The sequence below is a fragment of the Ovis aries genome, chromosome 3 (genome assembly GCF_016772045.2).
Source record: "Ovis aries strain OAR_USU_Benz2616 breed Rambouillet chromosome 3, ARS-UI_Ramb_v3.0, whole genome shotgun sequence".
NCBI classification, from domain to species: domain Eukaryota; kingdom Metazoa; phylum Chordata; class Mammalia; order Artiodactyla; family Bovidae; genus Ovis; species Ovis aries.
Genome location: NC_056056.1, coordinates 21,722,529 through 21,745,490, shown reverse-complemented (window position 1 = coordinate 21,745,490; position 22,962 = coordinate 21,722,529). Strand labels below are relative to the sequence as shown.

The 22,962-nt window shown below is 42.4% G+C and overlaps 1 long non-coding RNA gene across 1 annotated transcript; it reads left to right on the top strand.

The window, feature by feature from the left end:
* The first annotated feature begins 287 nt into the window (after positions 1–287).
* On the top strand, positions 288–22,753 carry LOC132659568 (uncharacterized). Its single transcript, XR_009600125.1, has 2 exons — positions 288–360; positions 18,637–22,753. It is a non-coding gene; the product is annotated as an uncharacterized LOC132659568 (long non-coding RNA).
* The last annotated feature ends 209 nt before the right edge of the window (positions 22,754–22,962 follow it).

Here is a 22,962-nt window from a genome sequence, read left to right as displayed (position 1 = left end):
TAAACAGGGGAGTTTTCCTGCATTATCCACATGGGCCCAATCTAACCACACGGGCCCTTTAAGTGGAAGAGGGAAGCAGAAACATCAGCCAGAGAGGGGCCACGCCAAGAGAAGAGCTGGGAGATGTGAAGGGTGAGAGAGACCCGTGTTGACCTTAGTTCTGGCTTTGAAGATAGAGGAAGGAGGGCATGAGCCAAGGCCTGTGACTCTAGAAGTTGGGAGCCAGGAACCCCAAAGGACTGAAATCTGCCAGCAACATAGATAATCCAGAAAACAGCATCTCCTCTAGCACTTCCAGGAAAGACTGTGGCTTGCAAACACCTTGATTTTAGGACCTGAGCACTTCTGATCTGCAAAATGGTAAGATAACAAATTTGTGTTGTTTTAAGCTACTAAATTTGGATACATACGTGTGTGCATGCTAAGTCATTTCAGTCGTGTCTGACTCTTTGCGACCACATGGACTGTAGCCCACCAGGCTCCTCTGTCCATGGGATTCTCCAGGCAAGAATACCAGAGTGGATTGCCATTTCCTTATCCAGGGGATCTTCCCGACCCAGGGACCGAACGCAGGTCTCTTATGTTTCCCACATTTGCAGGTGGGTTCTTTACCACTAGCACCACCTAGGAAGCCCGTGTTACAGCTGCAGCAGGAAAATAATATACCTAGGTGAAATTGTTTTTCTTTTAAAGGAAAGTATTCATAAAGTGGATTTCTTAACTAATTTGTTCATCCTCAAAAAGCAGAATCTTAAAGGTCTTGGCTGGTTAGAGTCTCATTGGCCTAGATACCCCTTTTAAGAATAATTATCCTTTTTCTCAGTTAAAATTTTATAAAAAGATCAAAAGTCTCTGTTAAGAATAAAGTTCATGTTCCGTACAAAATGGACTTTGGAGGTAAAATCCTGTAGACAGAGAAGCCTGGTGGACTTTAGTCCAAAGGGTCACAAAGAGTTGGACACAACTGAGATTACCTGTTCACACAGACTCCGAAACAGCAATGAAGCCACAAGGCCAAGAGAAGGCCTTGGCCTGGCCACACAGCTCTTCGGTCTGGATGCATCTTTCCTAAATTGCCTGTAATATTCAAGCCCCTTGCTTTTACTTCTACAGTATTCTGCTTTTCCCTCTGAGTTTTTACTAACCTCAAATGCTGCTAGTATTTGTCTATAATTCTGCTAAAGATAAAAATTCTACAAATAAGTAATTTCTGTAGAGACTATTCTTGTTCAAATTGCCCCTGCAAATTGCTGGCTGCCTGTCTTGCTTGTTAGCATGGAAGACAGCAATGTAACGCTGTAGCTCTGACACTACCCTGACTGTCGCCTGTACACATTCTTTCTGACAGATACATTTTTTTTCTAACTGCATTTTCTTAGTGTGCTCAGGCAATGCAGAGTTTAGAAACTTGTTAGAAGAGTCCCAGCTCCAATAACATGGCAGATAATGCAAAAAGAAATAAAAAAAGGAAAGAGTAAGGATCACTGTCTTCTCTAAATCTTAGGGGAAAAAAGAAAGCAGAAGGATAAAATATATCCTTGACTCCTTGAATTCATAAGGACTTGAAAACTAGAGGTTAGAGCAGGTGAACTCATGATGCAAATAACGTTGGTGGATTCACTAAACCCAGAAACATAGAATCTTGAGTGCCAACACTTGCACAAAACCTGGAGATGAGATCTTAGTCAACTCCAAATAAGCCAGGAGTTGGAAAGGAAACTCCTACTGGTCCCCCCAGATATTGCACCATAAGTGAAAGATGAAGCAGAAAACAAATCTCCCCTCTGCCCTATATGCTAGCAGAAAAGCTTATCTGTCTCTACAAGCACTTCTGGTGAGTTTGGACTCTAAATTTATACCACCTGAGTCACCAGGCAGCAATAAATATGAAAGGCTTTGGAGGCACTTGAACAACACAGGCCACATAGGATTTGCCACAGGACATAGGAGTGGGGAAAGAGGCTCTTAATTCAAGTTCAAAATCAAAAATTATGAAGCACATGAGGAAACCATCTGTCCTAACCAGAATGAAGTTAGATGCACCACAAGGATCATTAAAACCTAAAGGCATTAGTTAATAAAACAAGAATCTGAAAGACAAATGATTAAAGCCAAAATGAAGAAATCAAAATCAACACAGTAAGAAAAGGAAAGGGGAAAAAAAGATACTTGAAAACAAAAAACAGATTGGGCGGAGAGAAGACTAGAACTTCTGGAAATGAAAAGTATTCTTCTCAAAATTAAAAATTCGTGGGGCAGATGAAACAGATTAGACTCATCTGAATAAAGAATTAGTGCAATGAGAAATCTATTTGATTAACTTTTCCAGAATGAGCAAGGGATGATAGGACATGGTAAACATAAATTGTCTTTGGGATTTCCATGGTGGTCCAGTGGTTAAGACTCTGTGCTTCCAATACAGTGGGCGCCAGTTTGATCCCTGGTCAGGGAAATAAGACCCCACATGCCTCACCGTGCGGCCAGAAAAAAGTTATGGAGGATGGAATGATAAGATCCAATGTTCATCTACTACAAGAGGCAATGGAGAGAATGGTGGGGAGGCAATATTTGAAGACCTAGAGGCTGAGGATATTTCTAAAGCAATGAAATAACATGCAGTCTCAGGTTATTCAGTAGACACTGAGTTAAACACACACATACAGACATATACACACTTAGACATCAGACATAAAGAACAGACTTTTGGACTCTGTGGGAGAAGGTGAGGGCGGGATGATGTGAGAGAATAGCATTGAATCATGTATGTTATCATCTGTGAAATAGATCACCAGTCCAGGTTTGATGCATGAGACAGGGTGCTCAGGGCTGGTGCACTGGGATGACCCTGAGGGATGGGATGGGGAGGGATGTAGGAGGGAGAGTCAGGATGGGGAACACATGTATACCCATAGCTGATTCATGTGAATGTATGACAAAAAACCACCGCAATATTGTAAAGTAATCAGCCTCCAATTAAAATAAATTTTAAAAAAGAGATAGACTCTGGGATTCCCTGATAGCTCAGTTGGTAAAGAACCCACCTGCAATGCAGGAGACCTAGGTTCAATCCCTGGGTTGGAAGATCCTCTGGAGAAGGGATAGGCTTCCCACTCCAGTAATTCTGGCCTAGAGAATTCCATGGACTGTATAGTCCATGGGTTTGCAAAGAGCTGGGCATGACTGAGCGATTTTCACTTTCACTTCACTTTCATTTCTCCACCAAAAAGGCAGGATTCCATGCACAAATATGCACAGAAAGCTTGGAACTACACCAGCACGTACTAAAAAATACATAACATCATTCTTATTCTTGCAGCTATAAAGACATGCTGCCATTAGTATTATTTACTTCGCTTCTTTGTATCTTAATGTATTTCATAACAGGTATTATCAGTGAAGAAAGTGGTGACAGTGTGGTTAAAAATTATGTGGTGTGAGATTCTTTGTGTATTTTTAAGCACAGAGGCCAAGAGCCACGTTAGGTGATAGAAGTCAGGCACACCAAGTGTGAGCAGGTTTGGGCAACTAAAACAAATTCTGAAGCAAACACGGCAACATGTTAACTTGTGTTTAATTTCAGCTGTGGTTACCTCCAGCCATGGCTATTGAGGGGGGCGCCTTCAAGGGGCCAAACCCAGGCACCATGTGCCAAACCCTGTCCCCTGCAGCAGCGTTGCCTCTGACTGAAAGAAAGCAAGTCTTTTTCCACTTCACACAAAGACATGTGTTCATGGTGGCCCTGTGGGTAAATGGGTGCCTGTTATATTATTTTCTGTACTTTTCTATGTTTGAAATATGTCATCATTTTAAAAAGGGACATGACTTTCTTCATAGAGCTTCAGGTGAAAATGGAATTCCTGTTGCTCAAAATTGTCACAATTCCTGTGTAACTTTATCCTATCACCTAACAGGCCTGTTTTTGGTTTTCAGTCAACATAATACAGGCCAAGCTGGGTCTCCATTTCCCTATCTGAGGAATGATTTAAAAATTGTAAGATGGTTACCCCAGAAATCAGTGGCAGGAAACATAGTTTTCAATTTCCAAAATAGCCTAGTTTCCAACTGTCTAAATGAAGCATTGGAAGGACTAGAAATCACCTTTTATGTCCTGCCTTTAACACATGAAGGAGGCTTGCTCACTACAGCTGAGTATGATGTATTCACGGAGAATTTGGATGCAATAAAAAAAAAAAGTGTGGAATAATACTGAGGAGATCATTTATCTAGTTGGCAGAAATATAATTTTTACAGTTCTTTCAGCTATGTTAATTCTAAAAAAAAAAAATTAAAAAGACCACAAAGATTATCTCAAACTGTTGGATAATCCTTGACTAAGTCACTTGTTTCAAAAAAGAAAGAAAGAAAAATGGCTTTATGCACTTCATTTTTTAAAAGTGGAATAGTAATAACTAATTTTACTCCAAACCTACTGACTAATGTGTCAAAACCCATATACCAAGCATCCTTGTGTGCTATTTAATAGTGAAAACAAACAAACAAATATACTGCTTAACTCTCTGAGAAGAAAGAATTATTTTCCTATTAATAATCAGATAGTTAAGTAAATAGATAAACACATACAGATGGAATTCGATTTGCTTATCTTTTCTTTCTTCAAAAACTGTAGATATTGGAAACAATATCTGATTAAGGATTTGTACCTATGGTATAAAAAGAATTCTCAAAATTTAACAGTGAAAAATAAAATCCAATTAAAAAATGAGCAAAAGACTTAGACGTTTCACTAGAGAGGATATATGGATAGTGCATAGCACATAAAAAGATGTTCAATATCACTCATCATTATAAACATGCAAGTTAAAAATGCAGTAAGACATCACTACATCCTTATTAAAACAGTTACAATATCAAATGCTTGTGAGGATGCAGAGAAACTGGATACATTGCTCTGTGTGTGTGTGCTTAGACATTGCTGGCAGAAGGTTAAATGATACAGCTGCTCTAGAAATCAGTTTGGCAGTTCCTTAAAGAACTAAATATATCTTTACTACATGACCCTGCAATTGCACTTCTGGGCATTTATCCTAGAAAAATAAGAATTATTTCTACCTAAAAACCTGTGCATGAATACTCATAGCCGTTTATTTGTAATTGCCAAAAAGAAAAAAAAAAAGCCCTGAAAATATTGCAAATGTTCTTCAAGGGATAAATGGTTAAACACATTGTGATACCTTCATACCATGGGACACTAGTCAGCAATGAAAAGGGATAACTTGTGTGATGGTTAATTTTATGTGTCACTTGACTGGGCCAAAGGACACCCAGATAGCTGACAAAACCTGATTTCAGAGTGTAGCTGTAAGAGTGCCTCTGGGGGAGATATGTGGACCTGGGGACTGGGAAAGTGGATCACCCTTACCAACGGGACTGGCCATCATGTATACAGCAATGAGGTACTCAGAGGACAAGTATGTTCTCTGCTTGTGCTGGGCCGTCCATCTTCTCCTGACCCTAGACATCTGTACTCCTGGTTCTCTGGCCCTTGGCTCAGCCTGGTGCCAATACTGCTGACTCACTTGATTCTCAAGCCTTCAAGTTCGAACTGGAACTATACCACTGGCTTTCCAGTGCATCCAGCTTACAGTGGGCAGATGGTGGGACTTCAGTCTCCACAGTCATGTGAGCCAATTCCTCATCATAAATATCTTTCTATATATTCTATATGTATAAATCCTCTCGATTCTGTTTCTCTGGAGAACTCCAAGTAATTTATCTCGCAGTCTTAGCCACTGGACCACCAGGGAATTCCCTACATTCTGATACATGCAACAGTTTTGAAGGATCTCAAGAACATTGTGCTGAATGAAAAAAAAAAATTCAAACTCAAAGGCTCTTCATTGATTATTCCATTTACAGAACATTCTTAAATGACAAAAGTACAACAAGAGTAAACAGATGATTGGTTGTCAGAAGTTAGAGATTGGTGGAAAGGACGGTTGGGTGTGAACATAAAGCGATAGGAAGACGAATATTTTTGTGCTGATAGAGAAATCTACATGTATGATAAAGTGGTTCAGAAAACACACATGCAAATCAGTTCATTTTAAACTGGTGAAATCTAAATAAGGTTGATGGCTTTGTATCCATGTCAACCTCCTGACTTTCTGACTTTGATAACGTTCTACAGTTACACAAGTTGCTGCCACTAGGAGGAACCAGGTAAAACATATATAAATGGCCATTCTATCACTTTTCCAACTCCCTGTAACTCTGATCACTTCAAAATGAAAAGTCAAAAATGAAGTCAAAAGGATGAGGGGAAGAGGGTGGGGGAAAACAAAGATAGTCCATGCTTTGTTTTGCTTCTGGCTTTAGGAGTTAGGTCCTTGGTTCTTGCTCAGTAGTTTTCATACAAAGTATTTGGGAGGATGGACAACCAAATAGTGAGTTAGTGGAAATATACATGATATATATACATGGTTGGGGCTTCCATGGTAGCTCAGCTGGTAAAGAATCTGCCTGCAATGCAGGAGACCCTGGTTCAATTTCTGGGTTGGGAAGATACTCTGGAAAAGGAATAGGCTACCCACTCCATGTCCTTGGGCTTCTCTGGTGGCTCAGGAAGTAAAGAATCTGCCTGCTATGTGGGAGACCTGGGTTCGATCCCTGGGTTGGGAAGAGTCCCTGGAGAAAGGCATGGCAACCCACTCCAGTATTCTTGCCTGGAGAGTCCCCAAGGACAGAGGAGCCTGGCCAGCTATAGTCCATGGGGTCGCAAAGAATGGAACATGACTGAGCAACTAAGCATAGCACAGCATGCCCAAGGTTACATGGCTAGGCTTTTTTCTCAGAGGGACCAGTAAATTCTCCAGTGGTAGAGGGGAATGAGAGGAGCGATGCATGAGGGTAATTTATAGTCGCATGTGTTTTTTGGAAATGTCTCTCTGAACATTCAGGCCATCATTTCTCTCTAGCCTACTCCCTCTGCCAGTTGAAAATCATGATATATGCTTCATAGGTATATGGAAAATGTTGACTTTAACCTTACATTGATTTTTCAATTGGGGGAAGAATTGGATATTTTCTCTACAATCAGAGGCGCATCAAAACATGGGATCCCCTTCAGGTTCACCCACCTAAAGACTCCACAGCCCATGGAACTGTTGTTAGGGGAAAAGCGCTAAGTTTTAAGTTAGTGTGTGCCTAACATTTCAGCAGAAGAATAGGATTGTTGCTTGGGTCTTTTTTATTATATTTTTTTATTTATTTTTATTTTACTTTACAATACTATATTGGTTTTGCCATACATTGACATGAATCCACCACGGGTGTACATGAGTTCCCAATCCTGAACCCCTCTCCCACCTCTCTCCCCATAGCATCTCTCTGGGTCATCCCAGTGCACCAGCCCCAAGCATCCTGTATCCTGTATCGAACCTAGACTGGCGATTCGTTTCTTACATGATAGTATACATGTTTCAATGCCATTCTCCCAAATCATCACACCCTCTCCCTCTCCCACAGAGTCCAAAAGTCTGTTCTATACATCTGTGTCTCTTTTGCTGTCTCGCATACAGGGTTATCATTACCATCTTTCTAAATTCCATATATATGTTTTAATATACTGTATTGGTGTTTTTCTTTCTGGCTTACTTCACTCTGTATAATTGGCTCCAGTTTCATCCACCTTATTAGAACTGATTCAAATGTATTCTTTTTAATGGCTGAGTAATACTCCATTGTGTATATGTACCACAGCTTTCTTATCTATTCATCTGCTGATGGACATCTAGGTTGCTTCCATGTCCTGGGTCTTATTATTGCTAGCAGGATAATACTCAGTGATGAAGAGAATGAATATCCCGCCCACCCCTGCTCAGAAAAATACCTAGTAGTATGCAAGTCTTTTAAGATAATAGGGTCAGGTAGTTATTTCGAAAGGGAGTTCATGCTCTCTAATCTCCATTATCTGCTCATAAGTGGTGAGATAAAAAGAAAAAGAAGGGTAAGAGGCAAGTGCATGATAAAAGATCTGCATTGTTTCATAGCGTTCTTTTTTCATTTTTGAATTACTGCTCCAAAGTACTTAAGATAAACTCTCTATGGAATCCAGTGGGTTTCTATAGAAGTATGTTTCCACATCTAAACCAGAAAAATGGAGCCTACTAACTTTTGAACTATCTGGGCTGCTTGTGTTTATTTTTAACCTGACCAAAAAAATACAATTAGGAATTCACTCCTTAGTTTAGAGAAGCATCATTTAGCCCCAGATAATTTGTGTTTGTATTCTAAGCTTATTATATGCTTGCTCTGTGACCTTGGATAAGTTGATTTGTGTCTTAACTTCAGTCCCTTCACTTGCAAAATATAATTAATGTTCATACTTACTGAATAAATGTTAGGAGTATTAAAGTAAGCTAATGTATGCAAATTCTTGAGCACTGTATCAGGGTCATAGGATAAACCTCAAGCTCAGTAAATGATAGCTAGCATATTCTTATTAGTGTTTCATCTGAAAGAGAAAAAGCACTAAGCACAAGTCTGTGGATTCAGTTTCACTCTGACATTGTTACAGTATATAATTTCAAAGACTATTCATATGCACCAAGTCAACTCAGTAGCATCCGACTCTTTGTGACTCTATGGACTGTAGCCTGCCAGGCTCCTCTGTCCATGGGATTCTCCAGGAAAGAATACTGGAGTTGCCATGCCCTCCTGCAGGGGATCCTCCCAACCCAGAGATCAAATTCCTGTCTCTTCTATCTCCTGCATTGGCAGGCTGGTTCTTTACCACTAGTGTCACTTGGGAAGCCCACCACAAATGTAAAACTTCAGAAATGTATTTTATCAAAGTTCAAGAGGCAAGGAGTCTGACATCAGAGTCTCAGCAGAGCTGGACTCCCTCCAGAGGATCCAGGGAAGTTTCCATTCCTTGCCCCATCCGGGTTCTGGTGAAAGTCAGCCTTCCTTGCCTTAGGGCCGACACTAGTTAGGCTTTTCCAGAGAACCAGAATCATTAGGATGGAGATCTCTATACCTAAATCTGTATCATCTATGTATATCTCAGTGTAGCTATCTATTTATATCTATACAGAGAGAGAGAGAAAAAGAAATTTATTTTATGTATTAATAATTGGCTCATGTGATTATGAAGACTAGCAAGTCCAACATCTGCAGAAATAGACAGGCCAGCAGGCTGGAGACTCAGGGAAGAGTTACAGTTGAGTCTGAAGGCTACCATCTGCTGGCAGGATTCCCTCTTGCCTGGGGGGTTGGGGGGTCAATTTTTGTTCTAGTTAGAATTCAAGTGATTGGATGAGGCCTACCCACATTATGGAGGGCAATCTGCTTTACTTAAAGTCCACCAGTTTAAATGTTAATCTCATTCAAAATGCCCTCAGCAAATACCCAGAATGATGTTTGATCAAATATCTCGGTCCTGTGGTCCCGCTGAATTGACACACGCAGTTGACCACCATCTGGCCCCATTTCTCCAAATCTCTGCCTCTGTAGTCACATCACCTCCTCCTCTTCCCTGCATCTTTTCCTCCATATTTCCATCCTATAAAAAAATACATGTGATTGAATTCAGAGCACCCCCCCCCCCCCCCGGTTAATCCACAATAAGCTCCTTTTTGTAAGATTCTTAATTATATCTGGAAAGATTCTGTTTCCAAGTCAGGTAACATGTACACCCTTTTACCTTAGAAAGATAATATTCCATGTACAGAGATTAGGTTGCCAATATATCATTTTGGGAGCCACCATTCAACCCACTATATTCCCCCAACCAAAATTAATATCTCATTCTGATAAAGTTTCACATCACTTTCCATGCCTTTAATGTCCATTGGTAACTATTTTTAGTTACATCACTTCATACTCATTCAAAAACAGATATTAATCACCCTGCTCCATGGCAGGCACTATGCCCACTTCTGGGGTCAGAAAAAAAGACTAAAGATGGTCCTGGCTCCCAACAAGCTCACTAAGGGAAATGTATGTGTGAAGAAATAATCCCAAGTCCCACACGAAGTGTGTAATACTCAGACTATGCCAGCTAGTTCTCTTTGCTTTCAAATCACCTTGCATTTATCCCTATGACATCACTTAAACATCAGTTGAAATCAGCTATTTATATGCCCAGGTATGACGGGGCTTCCTTGGTGGCTCAGACAGTAAAGAATCTGCCTGCAATGCAGGAGACCCAGGTTTGATCCCTGGGTCCAGAAGATCCCCTGGAGAAGGGAATGGCGACCCACTCCAGTATGCTTGCCTGGAGAATTCCATGGACAGAGAAGCGTGGTGGGCGACAGTCCATAGGGATCTCAAAGAGTCAGACACAACTGAGTGATGAACACTATACATTTCACCAGACCAGACTCTAAGTTCCTTTTATGTCTTTTTTTAGTGTCATATGTATGCCTGCTGCTAAGTCGCTTCAGTTGTGTCTGATTCTGTGCGACCCCATACATGGCAACCTAATACAGTATAAATCTTGAGTGGGGTGTATTGAATTAATGAAATAATCTAAGAAAATTGTTAAACTCCTACTAAGTGCCAGGTACTTTCTAGATGCAGTAAGGAGAGCAGTATACAGTCGTTCAAGAATTCCTAACCTGATGAATATCCATTAAACCCTAGTGGATGGATGAACACATGCATGAGTTAATTAACAACTAAAATGTTCTTTGGAAAGGCAGATAAAAAGCAGCTCTTGATGGAGGACATAAAATAAGTGCTGAGTCTTGGATTCTTGAAAGGAGTTAAGAGGTGAGGTGAGAAGAGAGAGAACAGCAGATGTGCAGAGCTGCAAAATTGTATTTGATTGATCTGTCAGAGACTTCAAGATTTTCAAGGAAAGAGGATTTTTTTCCCATACTTCTATCACTCTTTTGTTGAACTCAGTGTCTTGAACAGAGAACATTCTCAAGTCTCAGCAACTGTTCAGACTATCATGCTATTTCTTCAAGGAGCCACTAACCCCATGTGGCTATTTATTGCAGCCATGAAATTAAAAGATGCTTACTACTTGGAAGAAAAGTTATGACCAACCTAGATAGTATATTCAAAAGCAGAGACATTACTTTGCCGACTAAGGTCCATCTAGTCAAGGCTATGGTTTTCCTGTGGTCATGTATGGATGTGAGAGTTGGACTGTGAAGAAGGCTGAGCACCAAAGAATTGATGCTTTTGAACTGTGGTGTTGGAGAAGACTCTTGAGAGTCCCTTGGACTGCAAGGAGATCCAACCAGTCCATTCTGAAGGAGATCAACCCTGGGATTTCTTTGGAAAGAATGATGCTAAAGCTGAAACTCCAGTATTTTGGCCACCTCATGTGAAGAGTTGACTCATTGGAAAAGACTCTGATGCTGGGAGGGATTGGAGGCAGGAGGAGAAGGGGATGACAGAGGATGAGATGGCTGAATGGCATCGCGGACTCAATGGACATGAGTCTGAGTGAACTCCTGGAGATGGTGATGAATAGGGAGGCCTGGCGTGCTGCAATTCATGGGGTCGCAAAGGGTCAGACATGACTGAGCGACTGAACTGAACCGAACTGAACTGAAAATTAAACATTAAACTTTCACTTTCATTAGCTGCATTTCCATTGTTCAAGAGCTACACGTGGCTAGGAGCTACTGTACCAAAGAATTCAGGTATTAAATAGAGCCATTCTTGCAGAAAGATCTACTTGGAACTTCTCATCTAGAATGAAGGCTGCTGCTATTGCTGCTTCTAAGTCACTTCAGTCGTGTCCGACTCTATGCAACCCCATAGACGGCAGCCCACCATGCTCCTCCATCCCTGGGATTCTCCAGGCAAGGACACTGGAGTGGATTGCCATTTCCCTCTCCAATGCATGCATGCATGCTGAGCCACTTCAGTTATGTCTAACTCTATGAGACCCCTTGGACAGCCCACCAGGCTCCTCTGTCCACAGGATTCTTTAGGCAAGAATACTGGAGTGGGTTGCCATTTCCTTCTCCACTAGAATGAAGGAATGAACTGATAACCACGTCTCAAAATGTTAAACCAGCCCATGAATCCAACTTCCTCAAGACCCAGAGAGGCAAAACATCTGTCAAATTTCCATGCTGCGATGGTCTGAAGCATGTGGATATTTCATGATGCAGAGTTTGTCCTTTGCATCTTATTTATACTGAGTCGTTCTACACCTGGCTTTCGCTCCAGTAATTTCCAAGGGGACACATTTTTACCGTGAAGTATTCTCTTGTGCCAAAGTTTACCGAGGTCTTTTTGTCATCACTGGGCAGTGCATGTGGGAAGTTTACAAGACAGATCCGAATACTTGAGTCAAAGCCCATCCGGTTATCAGATCAATGGGGAAAGTTTATCAGATAAGGAAATGGGTTCAGCCCTGTCATTGGCTGCAAATCAACACCCAGGAGTTGCAGTTAAAGTCATCGGAGATGGACTCCAAGAAAGTGAGGAACCGGCAGTGAATTACAGTGGAAAGCCTTGAGCTCACTTTATGTTTTTCCTCTATTGATGCTGCAGCCTGAGGTTGATTCCCTTTTTACACTAAGACTGTCTCCTCATCTACTTAGGAATAATGACACCAACATCATGAATTGCTTTTGCATATTAAATATTGACTATTGCCTTAGTCCATTTAGGCTGCAATGACAATTATCCTAGACTTGGCAGCTTATAAACAACAGAAATGTACTGCTTACAATTGTGGAGGCTGGAAGTCCAAGATCAAGGTGCCAGCATGGTTGCTTTCTGGTGAGGGTGGACTTTCTGGTTCACAGTTGGCACCTTCTGGCTATGGCTTCACATGGTGGAAGATGCTAGGGATCTCTCTGGCACTTCTTTCTTAAGGTACTCCTCCCACTCATGTGGGCTTCACCCTCACCATTGGCACCTCCCAAAGCCCCAACTTCTAATACCATCATATTTGGGGGTTAGAATTGAACATATGAGTTTTGGAGGGACTCAAATATTCAGACCATAACATTACATAGCAAGCGGCTCAAAGGAGACTAAAAAGAATGGTAGCTTTATAACAATTATAATGTTATTTTATACTATCATTAGGAGGAGGGGAAGGAAGAGGAGGAAGGAAAATTATCAGAAAAGCAGATATAGATACAATGATAATAAAAGCAAATACTTATAGAGAGGTCATTATGTACCAAGCATTGGTCTAAATGATAGGCAAGCATTGATCTAAACATCTATTTAACGTTTACAATAAGCTCATGAGAATGGGATTAATATGACTTCTGATTTACACATTTATTTATTGGAAGAACTGACCCTGAAGCTGAAGCTACAATTCTTTGGCCATCTGATGAGAAGAGCCAACTCATTGGAAAAGACCCTGATGCTGGGAAAGACTGAGGGCAGGAGGAGAAGGGGATGACAGAGGATGAGATGGTTGGATGGCATCACCGACTCGATGGACATGAGTTTGAGCAAGCTCCAGGAGCTGGTGATGGACAGGGAAGCCTGGCGTGCTCCAGTCCATGGGGTCTCAAAGAGCTGGATACGACTGAGCAACTGAACTGAACTGATACATGTAAAAACTGAGGCACAGAGTAACTTATCTAAGATCATCACTAGTAGGTGAATCTGTGACTTGATGAGTCATGCAGCCGTGTCTGACTCTGTGACCCCATGGACTGTAGCCCACTAGGCTCCTCTGTCCATGGGATTTTTCCAGGCAAGAACACTGAGTGGATTGCCATTTCCTACTCCAGGGAATCTTTCTGACCCAGGGATCAAGCTCATTTCTCCTGCACTGTCAGGCAGATTCTTTACTACTAGCGCCACCAAGTCAAACCTAGACACTCAGTTCCCTGAAAGTATGCTGTTATTGCAAGTGAGAGAAGCCCTGCCTCTGTCCCACACAGAGTGCTTCTACCATCTCTCCACCCAACAAAAACCTATGAATGACTCTGTTGAACCAATAGCCTGGAACTTAGAATGAAGCTTTGGAAGGTGGTTGTTATTGTTTAGTCGCTAAGTCGTGCCTGACTCTGTGACCCTGTGGACTGCAGCTAGCCACGTTCCTCTGTCCATGGGATTTCCCAGGCAAGAATACTGGAGGGGGTTGCCATTTCCTTCTGGGGATCTTCCTGACACAGGGATCGAACCTGCGTCTCCTGCACTGGCAGGTGGATTCATTACTGCTGAGCCACCTGGGAAGACTCCAGCCAAATGTGGTGGTTCAGGGCACTAGGCTTCCGGGGTTGTGTCTGGATCATCCTCAGATGCTGGTCTGTGCCTTCTCTTTAGACAGGTCAGTGCAGCTCTGACGCTGGTTGAGCTGAAATGCAAATAGCCACAGTTTTGGCATCTTTCCACCCTCCTGAGCTGGTTCCTGTTTTCAAAGCTTCACTGGTTGTTGAAACACAAACATCCTACCTAATAATTTTAGCTTTGCAAAAAGCACCTCCGGTGGAAAAGTGTCCGTATCCAGTTTGCATTTGTCCATTTATGTAATAAATATTTATGGCAGGTGACATGAGCTAAGAACCGTGCACAGAAAAACATTACAGAAGGAAATTCAGAGCCAGGGCAGGACACAGACATGCAAACAGAAAATCAAACCTTTAAAATGCTGGTCCTTTAAATTCAATGAGCCAAGTCTGCATAGGGAACAGAAGAGACCTGAAGCAGCGAGGACTCCTTTCTAGTTGAAAGGCTAAAAAAGATTTCATTGGCTTCCCAACTTTTCTGATAGTGTCCAGCCACTTTTCTGGGATTCCTGCATAAGGTAGCATTGAGGAGAGTTTTCCCCTGGCTTTCTGAGTTGTAAGAACTTGTTCTCATGCCTCTGTTTTGAGAAACATCAAGGAACATTTGCATTGGTTAAGGTCTGGCTGTTTGCCTTATTTGGCTTAACTGAAATTTTGAAGCAAATACGGAGGGACGGGTTATTTTTTTCCAGCTCCTTAATTAAACAGCTGGAAAGCTCCATGAGATTTATTCATCTTTGTATCTTTGCAAATGACTTTCTCTGAAAGGGCCACTCTGTTGAAGTCACCACTTTTCTTTAAATAATATTTCTACTGTGTACTCTGGTTATTTATTTTTATAGTTCTGTGTATTTGACCTAAAGCTTTTAACCTTGTGTGTGTGCCCTGAAATGACTTTATTGCAAAAGGTCTTGGCTTATAAATCTAAATAATAAATAATATTCAGTTAAAACAGGAGGAAAAGAAACATCAGAACTGCCTATTCCCTCTAGAAATATAATGGCAAGAATATAACAAACAGTATGAGGGGCTCATGTAAGTGAGCAGCCACAGAGTGCAATAGGAGACACTGAAACCCTTGAATCAAATGAAGAGAAATAACACCCATGTAGGATGCAAGACATGCCAGGATATGGTTGGTGCTTTAGGATATAAAGCTTAGTAGAGCAAGCACTGTAGAAGAGGGAAAACTAATGCTCAAATGTGAAGGGTTCCTTATCAGTAGGTAACAGGATCAGGGTTAGAGCTCCATTATCTGACTAAAGTAAATTTTTCTTGTTCTATTATGCCTCATAGCTCCATTATTAAAAGTCATTTTTACCCCGAGTCTGGTCAAAAGATATGTCTCTAAGGAATTTGGATTAAGGAACACAGAGAAGGACAAACAATAAAGCAGAAAGACCATCTGAGTTCTCATGTTGTGCATTAATGCCCAGTCTGTTTACTCCCAGGAATTCCCTCCCAGGAATTTCTTTCCTTTTGTGAGCCCCATATTTAGAAATACATTGTCTCCTGACTTCTAGCGATACTAGAAGTGACAGACCAGCATTTCTACTGTGCAAAACTGGAAAAGCCAGGTCCTAAAACTTGTCAGAGAAGTGCTGAGGCAGCTGAGAGCTGAGGAGTTGAAATCAAGGCGTGAAGGCACTCTCTTGGGAGTACCGTGGTTAATTAGGCACTGCCAGTGCCCTGCCTACCTAATTGTGTTGTCCATCACAGGAATTTCAGTCCACTTGTCTTCTTGAGGTTTCACACCAGTCTCCTGGCTTCTGTTCTTTCTGCATCTTCAGTCTTGCACAGAAGTGTCCTGGCACCATTTCAGCATCTTCTGCTGACAAGCCTCACCTGGAGAGGATGTCACCAGAGAGCTTCTCGTGGATGCTGGTGCCTCCTGTCCCATGACTCTGCTCAGTGCCTCTTTGGGGCAGGGACATCCCCAGGTGTTGAGCCCTCTGGTTCTTAGAGCATCCCTGCTGTGGTAGCCATATCACATAAGAATATCATATCTCCAAAAGAATATCAGAGGCTAGATGGCTTAACCTTTTTTTTTTTTTTTTTTTTTACACTTCTGGATGCTGGATGTTCATGGTCAAGTCGCAAGCAAATTTGATTTCTGGTGAGACGTCTCTTCCTGGTTTGTACATGGTGACCTTCTCCCTGTGTTCTCACAAGATCATTTCTCTGTGTATATGTGGAACTCCAGTGTGCCATCTTCTTTTAAGATCCACTTCTAATCCAGACCCACTAGATTAGGGTCTCATCCTAGTGACCTCATTTAATGTTGCTGCTGCTAAGTCGCTTCAGTCGTGTCCGACTCTGTGCGACCCCACAGACGGCAGCCCACCAGGCTCCCCCATCCCTGGAATTCTCCAGGCAAGAACATTGGAGTGGGTTGCCATTTCCTTCTTCAATGCATGAAAGTGAAAAGTGAAGCGAGGTCGCTCAGTCATGTCCGACTCCTAGCAACCCCATGGACTGCAGCCTACCAGGCTCCTTCACCCATGGGATTTGCCAGGCAAGAGTACTGGAGTGGGTTGCCATTGCATTTAATGTTAATTACCTCTATAAAGACCTCTTCTCCGAATACAGTCACATTGAGAGTTCAGGCTCCAACATTCAGTCCATAACAGACACAATAAATTCATTCCCCTAGCTTCCTTACCTCTTCCTGGCTAATGCTCTCTAAGTTAGTTCTATTAAAAGCATTTATACTTCTAATTACTAGATGAACACATAACTTCAAGGTCACCAAACTCTACCCTACCTAAGAAATAAATACAAGGCTTATAGGAAAGCAAAATAAAAATGTTGTGTCTTAGATGATTAACGATTTGCATTCATTTTCTCAAGTTTTATTAGACACTGATTTGCTAAAGCAGATGTTTGGCATAAGATAGCTTGTTGTCACATTCAGCTGTTAAGTTTCAAAAGGGAAGTGGTAAAAATTGATAACAGTATTATTTATTGAGACCCTATTGGGTATTAGATACCTGAACTATGTGCTTTGTGTTACTTTTAATTACTAAAACAACGCTAAGATATTTGCTTTCTTCTTTTATTGTGGATAAAGACCCTCAGGGTCAGTATAGAGTGGTGTGTCTGAATTCACATGTCAGACACAGAGCTGACTGCCATGATTTGAGCCCAAATCCATTTGATTCCAAAACTAATATAATTTCCACATAAGGGAAGCTCTAGGCCATGTCTAATTAACTGTTGGACCTTATAGGACAATAAAAATTGCTTGACGATCTCTGTGACTATTTTACAAATGCTTGTGAGGCTTTTCATTGGAAAAGACCCTGATGCTGGGAAAGATTGAAGATGGGAAGAGTAGGGGACAACAGAAGATGAGATGGTTGGATGGCATCACCGACGCAATGGTCATGAGTTTGAGTAGGCTCTGGAGTTGGGGAAGCCTGGCATGCTGCAGTCCATGGGGTTGCAAAGAGTCAGACACGACTAAGCGACTGAAGTGACTCTGAGGCTTTGAGTTCTGTCATAGAAGTCTCTAAGTCCTATTCGGCCTTTTTTTGCAAGTAAAAAAACTAGAAGTGAAGAAGTGAAGTTGGTCAGTCTTGTCCACCTCTTTACGATCCCATGGACTGTAGCCTACCAGTCTCCTCCATCCATGGAATTTTCCAGGCAAGAGTACTGGAGTGGGTTGCCATTTCCTTCTCCAGGGGATCTTCCTGACCCCAGGGATCAAACTCAGGTCTCCCGCTTTGCAGGCAGATACTTTACAATTTGAGGTACAAGGGAAGCCCAAGTAAGAAAACTAAGGACCAAGAAAGGGGCTGTGTTATGACTTTCTTGGACCTGAAGCACTTTGGCCTTCCTGGGCCTCTTTGTCTATGATAAAGTACTAAACTATTATTTTATACTGAATGGGTATAAAGACAAAAATGTTGACAATATGTATTAAACTATTTCCTTTGACCTAAAGTTTCGTTTTTTTCTTTCTGATTTTATGAAAAGAAATTAAAATATTCTTGTGGACCCCTGAAATCTCAGCACTGTGTTTGCTGTGCCCAGTGGATTAGTCAGCCCTGCCAGAGAGGCTAAATGACTTGGCGCAGTCAAATGGCTCCAAGCAAACAAGTCCGAGTTAGAGCCCACATTTTCTGTCTCCCTGTCTTTATCTCTCCATGCAGCCCTGTGTGGTCTGTTCCAGATCCAAGACAGACAAAACATTGGCTTGAAATGTACCAAAGAGCAGTCATCTGGGTTATATTTTTGAATCTGTATTGAGTTAAGGGTGCACACTTCCCTTCAAAAATGAAAGGATGCTCGAACAGGTCAGGTGATGTTAGCTCCATCACCCTGGGGTGAAATCCCTGAATCTGATGAGGAACAAAAGAAGATGTAGGAGCTCTCATGCTGGAACCTCCTGCAATGGGGCATGAAGAGTTGTTCCCTATGACTGTGTTTATTTTTACTACAGGAGGGACTTTCCTGAAACACAAGATGACCTTCATTCCTGAGCTGGCTGCTGGATTTGGCTGAATCCTTCAGGAATGAACTCTCAGGGACATTTATCAGAGTCTCACCTGTGCTCAGCCTGGAGACAGGTGGACAGTAGTTGGACGACACAACTGTTTCATCCATTTCCACGGCTGACCTAGATGAGAAAGTCACGTGGCCTCTGCTTTCCCACCCTTGTGTCTCTGCCTGACTTGGCCTCCCTCTTCCTTCACAGCTCTCTCTCTCACTGAAACTCACTCATTGTCCAAGCTCTCCAAACTTGAGAGTCCCTTGGACTGCAAGGAGATCCAACCAGTCTATCCTAAAGGAAATCATTCCTGAATGTTCATTGCAAAGACTGATGCTGAAGCTGAAACTCTAATACTTTGGCCACCTCATGAGAAAAGCTGACTCATGTGAAAAGACCCTGATGTTAGGAAAGATTGAGGGCAGGAGGAGAAGGGGACGACAGAGGATGAGATGGCTGGATGGTATCACCAACTCAACGGACATGGGTTTGGATGGACTCCGGGAGCTGGTGATGGACAGGGAGGCCTGGCGTGCTGCAGTCCATGGGGGTCACGAAGAGTCGGACACAACTGAGCAACTGAACTGAACTGAACTGAGGCTCGAGTACCAACTCCTCTGTGGGACCCTGATCTCCAGCCAGAACTGACCTTGTCTTCCTTTGAATTTCCACTTGTAAATCAAGTTTGTCAAGCTTATGGCTATATGAAATCCCAGGATCCACCCCGGTCCTTCATCTTTGGAGGAAAGCATCAGCTACCATACATATAAGAGGGGCTGGTGCTGCAAATGACATCCTAAGGAATCTTTCCAGAATCTACTCTTTATGGCTCTCATCACTGTCCTTTGCTTCTCTCAGCCATGCATACTCTAGATGTTGGTTTTTTTTTTTTTTTTTTCTACAAGAATAGTAGATCTCTCTCTCTCTCTGCTACTGCTAAGTCACTTCAGTCGTGTCCGACTCTGTGCGACCCCATAGACGGCAGCCCACCAGGCTCCCCCGTCCCTGGGATTCTCCAGGCAAGAACACTGGAGTGGGTTGCCATTTCCATCTCCAATGCATGAAAGTGAAAAGTGAGAGTGAAGTGGCTCAGTCATGTCCTACTCTTAGCGACCCCATGGATTCCAGCCTACCAGGCTCCTCTGTCCATGGGATTTTCCAGGCAAGAGTACTGGAGTGGGGTGCCACTGACTTCTCCACTCTCTCTCTAGACCACAACTTAAGAGCCTTTATTCATTTCCTGTGGTGTTGCAACAAGTTACCACATGGTGCCTTAAAACAACAGAAATTTATTCTCTGATAGTTCTGGAAGATGGAAGTTCCAAGTCATTATCTCTGGGCTGAGATCACAGACTCAGTAGTGCCAAGGTCCCTCTGGGGGCTTTTGAAGTCCCCATCTATTGCCACCCTCTCCCAGCCCTGCATGCTGCCTGTGGTCCTTGACCTACAGCGGCTTCACTCTGATGTCTACAGTCTTCTTCATGGCTCTCCCATCTGTGGGTCTGATTTCTCTCTGGCTCTCTCTGTAAAAGGATATTTATTATAGATTTTAGGGTCCACCCAGATAACCCAAGATTTGTCCTCATCTGAAAATCTTTAATCACCTCTGTAGAATTTTACCATATAGGGGAACATTGACAAGTTCTATGGATTAAAACTTGTTCTTGTTAGGGGCCATACTGAGTGAAAGTTGCTCAGTCGTGTCTGACTCTTTGCAACCCCATGGACTGTAGCCCACCAGGCTCTTCTGTCCATGAGATTCTCCAGGCAAGAACACTGGAGTGGGTAACCCTTCCCTTCTCCAGGGGGATTTTCTCAGCCCAGGTCTCCACCAACGCAGTTGAATTCATTACCATCTGAGCCACCAGGGGGCCACACTGAGCCCACCATAAATCCTAATCTCTTTTTCATATAGCCACTCCCTTCCCTCTGTGGGTGTGTATTCAACTCTGGAGGACTGAGAACAAGGAATTCTCCATCCTAATCTGGCTTGTTGGAATCTGGACAGAGGTCCTGAGTGACTTCTGTTTCATGCAAAAAAAAAAAAAAGAAGGCCCTCCTAAGCACTCTTGGAAATGTGCTGACTATGCTACATTGTATGTAAATTGTCTACCCATTCTGACCCTGAGGTCTTCAGACAGAAAGTTCATGCCTGAGGTCAATTCCTACCGTATCTCAGTGCACATATGCTCAGTCATGTCTGACTTCTTCACCATCCTGTGGACTGCAGGCTACCAGGCCCCTTCTGTCATGAAATCTAGGCAAGAATACTGGAGTGAGTTGCCCTTTCCTTCTCCAGGGTATCTTCCCAACCCAGGAATTGAACCTGCATCTCTTGAGTGTCTCCTGTGTTGGCAGGCAGATTCTTTAGCACTGTGCCACCTGGAAACCCCATATCTAGGTAGGCAGTGTAGCAGTTATAAGCATGGTCTCTGGCCCAGAGTCCTGGATTTAAATTCTAGTCCTGGAATCTGCCGTTTATCAGCTGCATGACCATGGAAAGTGCTTCACTTCTCTGCATTTCAAGTTTCTCATGGTAAAAATAGGGATACTAGTAGGACCGTCTAGTCAAGGCTATGGTTTTCCAGTGGCCATGTATGGATGTGAGAGTTGGATTATGAAGAAGGCTGAGCGCAGAACAATTGATGCTTTTGAACTGTGGTGTTGGAGAAAACTCTTGAGAGTCCCTTGGACTGCAAGGAGATCCAACCAGTCCATTCTAAAGGACATCAGTCCTGGGTGTTCATTGGAAGGACTGATGCTGAAGCTGAAACTCCAGTACTTTGGCCACTTCATGTGAAGAGTTGACTCATTGGAAAAGACCCTGATGCTAGGAGGGATTAGGGGTAGGAGGAGAAGGGGATGACAGAGGATGAGATGGCTGGATGATATCGCCGACTTGATGGACACGAGTTTGGGTAAACTCCAGGAGTTGGTGATGGACAGGGAGGCCTGGAGTGCTGTGATTCATGGGGTTGCAAAGAGTCGGACATGGCTGAGCGACTGAACTGAAATGAACTGAACTGAACTGAGTAGGATCTACTTTGTAAGATTGTTACTAAGCTCTCAGTAAGCAGGTTAACATGTTCAAAGTATTTAAATCAGTACTAGTTCTGTGAGAGTTGGCTCAGAAGACAATGATGGTGACAACATGTGCCCACTATCCAGCCCTCCGTTCAGGGCATATGAGATGAATTATCATTGGTCCAATCACTAAAGAGCCGCTGAGCCCTTTAAAAATTACCAAGCTTTTTAGTATGATTTCTTAATTATGCTTTCCAAGGCTTTTACAGTGATTTTTATTCCACAGTTTGGGGTATATGATGTGTAATAGTCACTGCAAGCACAATTATTGGTATTGTTTACACCTAACTCATCTGATAATTCTCAGCCTTGTTTATTCACCTGTAAAGTAAGCAGACTAATCCCTATCACATGGATTCCTGTGGAGGTTAAATAAGGTCAACCTGAAGGTATGGCAACAGCCTCCCAGGTGGCTCAGTGGTAAAGAACCCGCCTGCCAATACAGGAAGCACAAGTTCAATCCCTGGGTCAGGAAGATCCCCTGGAGAAGGAAATGGCAACCAACTCCATTATTCTTGCCTGGAGAACTCCATGGACAGAGGAGACTACAGTCCATGGGGTCACAAAGAGTCAGACGCAGCTGAGCAGAGCGGCCACATTGCTGTTCATATAAGTTTTAGATATAAGAACGCTTCTGAATCACGCAGGATATATTGTATGCACTTTGTTTTTATATTCTCTCTCTATGTATCTATCTATATATGTTTATATTCTTTTACACATAGATATTCAGGTGACAAAAATTATTAATGTTTCATTTTGTGACTCTAAATTGCTTCTTTGAAAAAAATAAATGAGAGAGTACTAAATGAAGAGGAAAAGGATGAAGACAGGCAGAAACAGGGAGCAGCAGGCCAGGCCCGCGCCATCGCTGTATGTGTAGTCTGCTCTGTGAAAACCATCTTCGTGTTATGCTAAATCCTTTCTCTTTAAGACACAGTTAATTAAAACCATCTGCTAGCCTCTCTTGGTTAGCTGAGGCTAATCCCTGTTTACTGTAAATGTCTGAATGTGTAAGGAAACCTAAGGGTGGAGGGTGGTGGGTGAAAAAAAAAAAAACACAAAAATACTTCAAAAACAACTAAGGCAGCTTTTATAATCACTAGTGTCCTTCTGGAAGTGAAAATCATCGTACTTAATCCCGCTAATGCCCAGAGTGTTGATTCATACAAATGGCTGCCACGTGTTCTGCTA